Genomic DNA, 12,208 nt, shown 5'->3' on the forward strand with positions numbered 1-12,208 from the left:
TTCTTCCACACTTGGGACGAAACTGTGGTCATCCTGCTCCTTACCCATATTAGCGAAATTTGATATGCATTGCCATAAAAATGATGTTGTTTTTGCACTGACTTCACAAAAATGACGAGAAAAACAAACAAAAATGGGATTTCTGCCAAAGGCAGAACAAGAAATGGTCTTCATTCACAGAATGAAAAGAATACATATCAAAACCATGCAGTATCGTGCCACCAAACTTGCCTTTGAAACTGCATGACATTTTTAAATATGCCACAACAGCAGCAAGAACGGTCCTGGCAAGGACTTGGAAACAAACGTCTACTCCCGAAATTGAAGAATGGAAAGAAAAGCTTTTAGACTACGCCAGTATGGCAAAAATGACTTTTATTCTAAATCCAAAGATTAATGAATCCATGGAACAATGTAATGAAAAATGGGAGTCATTTTACACTTATATGTCTTCCAGATAAGTAATTGATCAGCTAATATCTCTTTCAAAACGATATATTGAGAAATGAAAGATATTTACTTTTAAAATACCATTTTATTAGATAAACTGTATAATGTTTGTTCGATACTTTGTTGTATTCTATGAGCTTATTTTTTAACCGAAACTGTAACGATGTTTTTATACATTCATGATTTATCTTTTCCCCTTTTTTCCCCTTTTTGTACCCCTTAAAACATAAAAAAACAAAAAACAAAAAACAAAAACCATGCAACTACTTTTTCCTCACATGAAGAGGCGTTGCGTTGGAATTTCTCAAATAGCACACACACACACACACACACAACCTCCCATACCACAAAGCAAGCTACTTTGGAAATTGCAGGATCTTTCAAAAACAGTTTGTATTAGGGCATGAAAATCAAGGTTGGCCACTGTATGAACAGACTGCTGGACTTGATGGACCTTGGTCTGATCCAGCATGGCTTTTCTTATATCCGGACTGACCAGCATGGTGTAGTGGTTAAGAGCGGTGGAGCCTGATCTGGAGAACCGTGTTTGATTCCCCACTCCTCCACATGACCGGCGGATGCTAATTTGGTGACCTGGATTTGTTTCCCCACTCCTACACACGAAGCCAGCTGGGTGACCTTGGGCAAGTCACAGCTCTCCTAGAGCTCTCTCAGACTCACCTACCTCACAAGGTGTCTGTTGTGGGGAGGGGAAGGGAAGGTGATTGTAATCCGGTTTGAGTCTCCCTTAAGTGGTAGAGAAAGTCAGCATATAAAAACCAACTCTTCTTCTTATGTTCTTAAGGATCAACGGAAAGAGAAAGGGAACTATCTCCGCCAAGCATCACATGATCTTTTGCAGTGGCCAGCTGTTGTGGCAAGTGCTGTCCCAGTGTTTGGCATGAATGTATTTAAAAGCATGATGATGCCTTAAAAAAACAAAAATCCTGTCTCTAGTTTACTTTTGTTTTAAAGTGTGCTGTTGGCTCCTCCATTCCCACCATTTTCATCTCTTGCTCCTCCCATACATTTCTCTTGTGAATTGTAATCCTTATAAAGTTCTGGGGATGTGATACAAGTCCTCTTACAAGACTACAGTTCCTAGGGAATGTTTTTCCAAGGGAGGGGGTGGGGAAGAAGCCATGACTTACCTCTTCTCCACAAAACCACAGCAGAACGGAAGACACCCAAAAACGAACAGTCCAGCAGCCCCAATGCAACACACCCGCAGGGTCCGCAGGGCGCCTGTTACAGTTTAATAAAAAAATGCTTCGTGTCTAGCATCTTCAATATTAAGCTTTGCTTTACGAACCTCTAGGTTCGAAAGTAAGAACAACCTCTAGGACAGCCAGATACATGCCTGACAATGAAGGGTTACTGCAAGGACCCCCAACCTTTGGAAGTCTGCATGCCCCTTTGGAATTCTGACACAGGGTGGAGGGCACAACCACAAAATGGCTGCCGCAGGAGATAGAAGCATCCACAAAATGGCTGCCAAAAGAGGCAGAGCAAGCCACAAAAAAGTCAGGGAGAGAGGTAATGCATCAATCTAATAACTTCAATATTTCAGACAGAAGCTCTGTTTAACAGGATGCTTTTTAATCTGCACAGCTAATCAGAAGCCCCATCTGGCTCTGTCCGCTTTCTAAAAATACTTGGTGGGCAAAAGAAAAAGTGGCAGCAGGTGCCATGGTGCCCACAGGTGCCATGTTGGGGACTCTGGAGTTAGTGGGAATGGCTTCAGACTGTGGCAGAGAGGTCATATTTCGGAATACTTCTTCACGTCAAACATTCTTTGCATCTAGCACGCTGCAGCATACTGGCTAAAGGACAAGGCAAGAAATCCCCCAGTTATCTCTCCTCAACCATGAATTTGTTAGGCAAATCACTCAGCCCCCCCCCCCCACCCGGCAACAGAGGATAATATTCACTAACCTTGCTAGGAGTAACAACAAGAGAATGTATGGGAAATGTTTGCAACATAGAGAAGTGCTTCAAAAACCTGGTAAGCATTAGCAGGACATTTTGAGGGCTGGCTTAAATTCTCCCCCTCACATCCAAAAAAACAAAACAAAAACCCTTGTGTGCAAAGAGTTTTTCAAAACTGTTACATGCCTCCACATCACGTGTTATGAAGTGGTACAGTCCATTATTTCATCCCTGGACTCTTATCACCTTACTCTGCTGCTCATGGAGACCAAATTATGAAACATCAGTTATTGGTGTAAATAGGGAACTCAAGAGATTAGTTTTCAAGAGCAGTCCACTTTCATCCATGTTCAAAAACAGTTTTCTATATGGCATGGGGGTTGACAGGGGCTACTTGGGCAAGCACAGAAATCTTTCTGGAGCTTGTTGGGTGCTCCTTCACAACTTAGCCTGTGTTTATTGCAAAAAAGTGGCTGTAGCCCCAACAAAAAACAGTATGTGTGTGTGTGTGTGGGGGGAATGACACTAAATTAATGTCGTGAAGTTCAGAACCTACAAATTGGAAAGAGGAATAAAATTGTTCCCTATCCATTGGAGGAGGCAGCCAAACGCTGCCCTAGGAAAACACGAGCACCTCAAGCCAAATATGCCTGCTAGACATCTGCATTTTGTTAACAGATTGCCAGAACGCTAACAGCGAGAGCTCCATGGGCCGTGAGTGTCTGTTGTCTTTCAACATATGTTGCACGTCCTGAAGCATTCAAGAACCTAATTGGTCTACAGATAACTTGATTAAAGGAGAGAGAAACTATAACCAAGAATAAAAGAGACACATGTTTAAAAGGCAATTTTAAAGATGCCTTCCAAGGGGGTAACAGTAACTGTGTGTGTTTGTGTACAAAGCTGCCTCCTATCAAATCGAACATTGATCCGCTTTGCCCGGTACTGTCAACTCTTTCTGGCAAGCAACTCATCAAGAAAGATCATGTGATAGATAAGGTCTTTCTCAGCCTTACTACCTGAGAAACCACAAATGGACCTGAACGTAACAGCAGCCCTACTGGACCAGTCCAGAAAGTCCATCGAATCCAGCATCCCGTTTCAGACCCTGGCCAACCAGGAAGCACACAGGCAGGACGTGAAAGTAACAGCCTTCTCTCTGCTACTACCCCCTCCAGCAACTGGATACACACCACCTCTGAACATTCAGTAACCATGGTTGATAACTGGTAATGGATCCATCTTCCACAATTTCATCCAGACTCCTTTTAAAGTTGTCCAAGTCCTTACCTCATCATTACTTTATGTGACAATGAGCTTCTTACATTCTGCATTATATGGCAAAATTTGTCTGTCTTGAATTGACTGTCCATCACCTTCATTAGATGAATCTGGGCTGTGGTATTATGGAATTGGGGGATGAGTTCTCTTAACTCATTTTTTCCAAACCATGCATAATTTTATAAATGTGTCCTGTACTTTCATTTTTTTCAAAAGCTGTAGTATTTCTCTCATACAGCTCTTCTGTTTTCCTAGCAAATAATCTACAAGCATGCTATGGAACCATCAGTCTAATTTATTTCAGCACATTTTGGGTACCCCTCCCTCCCGAAGCCACAGAAATACAGTCTGATCCTATGCTTATCTGGTAATAAAGTCACATGTAATTCAACTGGCGGAGGGAAGGCAGCATGGTATAGCCCGATCTCATCAGATCTCGTCAGCTAAGCAGGGTCAGCCCTGCTTAGTATTTGGATGGGAGACCACCAAGGAAGTCCAGGGCTGATATGCAGAGGAAGGCCCTGGCAAACCACCTGTTCATGTCTTGCCTCGAAAACCCCATAAGGGGTCACCATAAGTCGGCTGTGACTTGAAAGCACTTCCAATAACTGCATTTAGGATTGCAACATTCTGTATTTACAATGCTTGGCATTGTTGTCATTACTAAAAATTAATGCACTATGTCCTTTATTACTGCACTGCTCATAAGCATGGTAGTAGGCAGTGATGAAGTATTGTAAGCCCATGAATTTAAGGTGGGTCAGAGTTAGGCAGTTGTTAGGGAACTGCAAAACTCTTCCTTAGCTCCTCTATATCCATAATTTTTACAAATTATTTGGCAACAGAGGTGCCAGCTATTCACTCCCATCACTACTTAATTTAATGTGGATATGTCTGTATTCCTACCAATTTGTGGCACCAAATGATAGTACTTGCAAATCAACAATTTACCTTTTATGGGGAAGTGGGTGGGGTAAGACGTGTTTATTTCCTAGACGTTCTTGGCATAGGGACCAAAATGCACTCCACTTGTTTCCACCAGTTTCCTTATACATGGCTGGCCTAGATACCACAAAGTGTGAATGCCAGCAGACAGTTTTGTTACTTCAAGAAAATATGGAAAGCCAAGACGCTTCTGACTCTCAGGGCAAGTATGGAAGATATGCTCTCTGGCTATGCATCCTGGGGAAATGTGTTTGTGCTTTCCCACCCCCACCCACTGGGTACCGTATATACTCGGGTATAAGCCGACCCGAGTATAAGCCGACCCCCCAAATTAGAGGCCAGAAAAGGGAATTTCTTATTGACCCGCGTATAAGCCGAGGGGCAATAAGAAATTTCCTTTACCCGCAATGCTGCGCTCTAAAATGGCGGCCGCCATTTTAGAGCGCAGGGCCCCTGCCCCAGGTCGTCCTCCCGCCGCCTCCCAGGCCCTCCCGACCCACCCCGACCCCAGTGCCATCCAAGGGGGGGAGGGGGAAAAGCCCCTGAACCCACTACTTACCTGGAGAGGCGGCGAAGCGGCGGCGGCGCGTCCTTCCTGGGCCGGCAGGAGGCCCCTCCAGGCCGCTGCCGGCCGGAGGAAGGCGCCCAGGCACGTGGGCAGTAGCGGCGCGACGGGCAGGGGCCTCCCATGGCCCCTCCCGGCGGGGAAAATGCGGTGGGGGCCGGGGAGGGATGGGGCAGCCTTCCTGCGACTGCAGAGAGGCTGCCCAGGGCCCCTCCCGGCGGGAGAAAATGGCGGCGGGGGCCTGGGGGGGCCAGGGCAGTCTCTCTGCGGCTGCAGAGAGGCTGCCCAAGACCCCTCCCGGCGGGAGAAAATGGCGGTGGCTCGGCGGCGGCGGTAAGTTCCCCCCTCCCTCCTTCCCCCTTCTACCGTATTGACCCGTGTATAAGCCGAGGCCGGCTTTTTCAGCCCTTTTTTTGGGCTGAAAAACTCGGCTTATACACGAGTATATACGGTAGATACACCCATCCTTCACCTACGCACCTGGGCTAGAACATAGAGATGTGCCATCAATCTCATAGTACAAAAGTCAGGTTCTGTTAATATGGTGGAAATCCACCTTACTGTACTGCATTACTTGCAAAATGAAGCAAGGAGACGTTGCCCGAGTGGCTTCTTCAAGAAAACATAGAATGACAAAGAATACATAGTGATACAGATGATGCAACGTGCCCAGAAGCAGGAGAATGCTACGTACGGTCTTTGAGTGGAGCATAGCAGCTCAATTGAACGTGCCCTTTGTAGGAGGGGCAGCATCCCTGTTTCAAGCATAGTGTCTCATTGATATTCACTCCAGCAAGGCAAGGGTCCACGAGCTGATTTTCTTTGGGACGACAGGCTATCAAACATGAAAAGATATTTAGTTAACTGATAGGGCTCAAGGCAATACTGGAGGCCTTGGTCATGGTGCAAAGGGCTCCTGTGAGCGCTTCCCCCCTTTCCTTGGATACCTGCTGAGTGCACCTTGGACTTACTGACTGCATTAGCTCAATGGCTGTGAAATGAAAGATCTGTACCATGAGCTTCATGTGCCCGAGGGGGCTTTATTTCTTCAAGAAAACCAACTCCAGTGCCATCATGATGCACAGTAAAGCTTCTTGAGACGTACTCTACATTATTCAGAGAATAACAACAACAAAATTCCCCTTGAATATGCCCAAAGCAATGCCCTGCTCCCTTCTAGAACTCCCCAGTGGCCAAATGTTCTGCAGTTTAGCAGAAGGAAAACAGATAGCGAAGACTCTTTTCATTGGGCCAGTCTGGTCTAGCTGCCATTGGAACCCATGGTAGATAAGACTATTTCCATGGAACCTCCTCTCCTATCTCCAAAGACTACACCAAAAGTATTTTGGTTACATTGCAAGATCAATTGGTTTGGACTAGTGTTTGATACCTAGCATTGGGAATTTCTGAAAAGAACTGTTCAAACTGCATTTAAAAACGCTTTGGGCTTGTGCTTCTCCAATAAGCAATTCTCCATGGCTGATCCAGGTCAAGAGAAGCCACAATATGGGAAAGAGGGAGAGAGAATTCCAAAAATCAGTTACAATTGTAACAGGAATGTCCCCCCGCCATACCGATGCAATGTCCTACACATGGCACAACTTCCTTAATACAAACTAGCCAAGGGAAGTTGCACAGTACTGAACTCCGCATTGCAAGTCAATTCAACAATGTGAAAAATTAAAGATAATACCACAGTGGTCACAGTGGCACTTACTCACTGGATTGAAGAAATTTACCAGCTGCTCAGATATGATTTCTAGTTTTGTCCTTCCCTGGCTGACAGCTACTTCAGTTCCATTTACATCAGGTTGAGTTGGTGATGCAAGACCTGAAAAGCTCAGACCGATTAACTAGAGTTGGCAATTCAGAGAAGCAGAAGTTTGATGAATGTTACAGCTAAGTGCATTTAAACCCAAGTTACCTGCTCCCCTACATAAAAAAGACTCTTTTAAGGTTCTTATTTAATTTTACTGTCTTTTTGGGCATGCGCTAAACCCAAAAACAGTATAACATTACAGCTGCAACATGTAGATAACAAATCAATACAAAGTCTTGATGAGAAGTGTATGCTTTAGAAAACAATAATGCATTTATATATCCATAGGCAGGCACCTTCTTGGGAGAAGCATTCCTCTTTCTCTCTCAACCAGCAGAGAATGTCTCTTCTGGAATAGTGCTTGCTGTCACACACGCGGCACTCTCACACATGCAGAATAATGCACTTTCAATCCACACAGAGTGCACTTCAGTGATCGTTTGCAAGTGGATTTTGCTGTTTCACACAGTAAAATCCAGCTGCAAAGTGCATCGAAAGTGCATCATTCAGCATGTGTGAAAGCACATGCTTTCCTTTTCAGGGATTTTATTCAGATGCACATGTATGCAATTTCAATAAATGAAACTCATAGAATTAAGATAATTCTGGTTATATTTACATATTCTAATGCATATAGGCACACACAGTGCCAGTTCCCATAATTTCCTCATGCTCTAGAGTGAATGAAAGATGCAACCCAGGATGGGGATATGCAGACAGGAATATTGCTAGAATCACTAGCAGAAGGTTGGCAGGTGCTGTAAAAGACCTCTCATGCCAGAGACCCACTGTCAGAGCAAGCAATACTAAGATAGAGGGACAAATGGTCCAAGGCAGCTTCACACAGCCAACATTTCCTTTACTGTCACCCAAGCACTGTCTATCCCTTCCCTTTCCCAAAATAATATTCTTATGTAAGTGAGAAGAAGCGAGTTAAGAGTGGAAAGAAAAGGATAAAGAAAAAATGGGGGACGAGTGGTGATTTGGAGAATAGGCCTTCAGTTTATCTATAAATTTGTTCGTCCATCACCTAGATCAGTGATTGTCAACCTTTTCGATATTTATCTACTGCTCCTCATGCAGCCATAGCCTTCGATATAGTGACCCACAAGTCCAAATTTACTTGGTATAGTGACCACTTTTTTAAAAAGGAAGCGCGAATCAATAAAAATACAAAAGCCTGGGACCTACCTTCACAGACCCACAGGCTGGAACCCTGATCTAGATGGGCACAAAAAAGCTAGGGTAGAAGCTGGCAACAACTCACTTTAAAGCCTTGAATTTTGGAAGTATCTGGCATTACAATGCCGCCAATGGTTTCAAGGCATTTCTATTCACTTCCCATTTCCAAAACTGCTAACATGTCTATTATTTGCAATACTCACTTGGGCTGACAGCACGATACATCAAAAACAAGCATTTTGCTAAAATCGGGGTCACAGAAATCATCTCTATGATTCCTGCAATGAAGAACAGAACAAACCATCTACATCCAGTGGAATGCAAAGTATTCAAGGGTCACTCTTGCTTCTGGATACTTCCACGTGCCATGAAATATGAATTGGGAGACATGCTGTTTAATGCAGAGCACTGTTCTCCAATTCTACACTTGTTACAAGATGCAAAGATTGCAGCTCAACACAAGTTCTCATGATTATCTGAGCCTAACTACAAACCACAGTTCCTTTCAGACTCCAAAGAGGAAAATTAAAACATAGGGAAGTTTTTTAATGCAAGAACCTTGGTTGCTGTTTAGGCAGCTAGACAGTTAAATTCTGGATCATTATTACACAATGAACACAATGCCTAAAATCCGCACGCACACACACACACACACACACCCAGCCCCGGTTATATTCCTTAACCTTTAGTCAGTTGTCCTGAACCCCAACTCAAATACACTTCTGTATTCTGTAGTCAACTGTTGACCTACCAACGTAAATAAGGACTGCTTAAGAAAGCTGTGCAGGATCATCACTATGGGGATCTCTATTGTGACTTATTCAATTGGTAACAGACTTTGTACTGACATGAGGCAGGATCAAGAAAATGTCACCTCAGCCCCAGCAACCAGGCACACAAGACAGAACAGCAAAAGCTCTTGGGAGGCTGTCCACTAGAGAAAAACATTAAGGAAATCCCGCCCAAACAGAACCATCTCTCCTAGAAAGCAACTCATAAGCTTCCCATTACCATCAAGAGGATGAAAAGCATACACAGGCTGTCAAGTGACTGAAAGGCAAGCTATGGAAGCCTCATCTTCTTCATTCCCCTCTAAGAGCTAAACTGAGCTTATGCTCTTGGCACATGATTCAGATTTTTCACAGTACTTGTAGAGGGCCTGACACCTTGAGCCCCTGGATCAATGCATGCAGCTACCTTGGCTGAAAAGGAAGTGGCGTGCTGCTTTTCTACATATGCTAGTAACTCTTACATTTCACAGCCCAAGGGATTATGAGATAGAATAAGTATACACAATGTTCCTAAGCAGTTCCTTGTCAACTTGACATTTGACATAGAACAAAGCAAGCTCCCCCAATTTGCAATCTTCTTAGTTTCCTTCACATCTTATCCTTCTAACGTTGGAGGAATGAAGATTTTTTTTTCTTTGAGAATTTCCCCAATTACATAAAATGCCGTGGACACCCCTTTTAAATTTCAAGGGCAATGCCACGCAGCCTTGAATAGCTGTTTAAGAAAAATAATCTAAACCTTCTGTTGCGCACCCAGAGCTGGTTACACGGTTCCCTGGCAAACCCACTTCATGATCCCCAGTATGCCACACTGGCAAATTGGTCCTGAATATGGTATTGGGTACCTCTATTACATGTTCAATGAAAAAATCTCCACTGGGTGTACCAAAACGTGTGTAACAAGCTTAGACCACAACTTTAGGCCCTGGCCATTTTTGTTTAGGATTTTGCCAAACTTTGAATTTCAAAGCCCCTTTTCCTCTTTGAAAATACTCCCCAGTATTTGCATAGTTTCGAACCTTGACCTTTTTGCAACAGCACATCCAACAGCAACACAATGCTATAGCACTTAACGTCTCTAGATGCAAATTTTACCAATTCATAGCAGGCCCACTTCCAAGTATAATGAACTACTGTAGGACATGGCTAACACAGGAAGGTGCAACTTGCCAGGAAAAAGACATCTGCTGGGCTGGTAGTTCTATTATGATTCAAAGTACTCTACAAAAAGGAAACTAGAGCAGAGTACTAAAAACACGTTCATACAAATCAGCTCCCATTAGCTTTAAATTATGCATTTTGATTTAATACTGGGTGCCAAAGCTACAAATAAGCATATAATCTGCTTTCCCAGCTCCTCGTTTTTTGTTCAGGCCGGATAGGCTTTACATGGATTCCTATAGGTGTAAAGTGGGAACATTCAATACCAGCTCGAGGAAATGGGCTTATAAATGGTTAGGTGTTGTGAATGAAAGCAAGCTATTACTTTTCCGCTGAGCAACAAATCCAGAGAATTATGGTCGAGTTTTCAGATGAAGGACGAATGTACAGATCTTGGAAGAGGTCAAAATAGTGATGACATTACAGGGAAGAGGTATCCAACAGTAGTTGCCGGTGACTATAAGGGAACTCTAAAATTTGCTTCCTTTTGGGGGAAAAAACACCACCAGAGGCCCATAAACAGGTCTTTGTGAAATCAGCCATTATTCTATCATGGGAGCAAGAACTGAGAACTTCTCATCCTTAAATACCACCCCAGAACAGCAAGAAATTACTTCTGGAAATAAATGTAGAATTTCACCCATTTTCGAACCTGCTACTCTTGACATGACAGCATCTATGGTCACATAAAGTTTGAAAACATCTCAGTGCAATGAATGTGTTCTGTTTTCCTCAAAACGTCTTATGAATAAATTCTATCAAAGGTAAAGGGAACTGACTGCTCATGATGTGGTTTTGCTAATCAAAAGGTATAATAGACGCTTGACCATCTTATGGAGGCTATGGTTACTGGGCATACTAGGGACTAAATTTGGCAGGCTGGGGTTCCCTTGGATAAAGTGGAGCTAAAGTATTTTGTTCTACAGTATCAGTGGTCTCATCATAGGCCATCGTATTCCCTATTACTATGTATGGGTGTGAAAGCTGGACAGTGAAGAAAGCTGATAGGAAGAAAATAAATTCCTTTGAAATGTGGTGTTGGAGGAGAGTGTTACGGATTCCATGGACTGCCAAAAAAACAAATCAGTGGGTTATAGATCAAGCCTGAACTGACCCTAGAAGCTAAAATGACTAAACTGAGGCTGTCGTATTTTGGTCACGTCATGAGACGACAAGAGTCACTGGAAAAGACAGTCATGCTAGGAAAAGTTGAGGGCAGCAGGAAAAGAGGAAGACCCAACAAGAGATGGATTGACTCAATAAAGGAAGCCACAGCCTTCAATTTGCAAGATCTGAGCAAGGCTGTCAAAGATAGGACATTTTGGAGGACTTTCATTCATAGGGTCGCCACGAGCCGGAAGTGACCTGACGGCACTTAACACACACACATCAGTGGTCACCTTGTTCAATCTTCATCCTTGACATTCTCATATACACATTGAGAGAAAAAAAACCCTGATCTGTTCCTGTGTTTAAGTTCTCTTTAGGGGGGCCTTTCTTAACTCAGCCGTACTTGAATTTGTGGCCATTCACAGATACCTTTCACTCTTTAAAAAAAACTTTATTTTTCAAAATAATTGTAATTCATTAGACCATATGTGAAGTTACCAATAAGGAAGTGAACCCAAACAGACATTTGCTGCACTTTCAACCTTTGTAACACGCATGATTCTCAAAATGAGTCTTACATTTTGATTTACAATTTTAAAATGTACGAATACTTAAAAACAGCGGATTTTTGAATTGAAAGGGATACACATTTAGAGCACAAAATACTGCAAAAATGTCATTTGAAAATGTGATTATCCTATTACAGTTTTAGTTAAGTCAAATCTAGTTAGCACCTTACTGAAGTCAGCCTTGAGTGTAAAATTAGTGCATATAATTTCTAAACATGTCTGATTTGACCCGTTAACTGTACACTACCAGCCAAATTCTTGAAACTGAAAGTGTTTCAGCTTTCACACATCTGGCATAAACAACGCTTCCAATTTAGCACAGGAAAAAATAAGTTCTCATTTCTTTTTAAGTTGGTTTCTTTTAAAGCAATCATTTATAAAGATTGCATCAACATCCATCAGCAGA

The sequence above is a fragment of the Euleptes europaea genome, chromosome 13 (assembly GCF_029931775.1).
Source record: "Euleptes europaea isolate rEulEur1 chromosome 13, rEulEur1.hap1, whole genome shotgun sequence".
NCBI lineage: Eukaryota > Metazoa > Chordata > Lepidosauria > Squamata > Sphaerodactylidae > Euleptes > Euleptes europaea.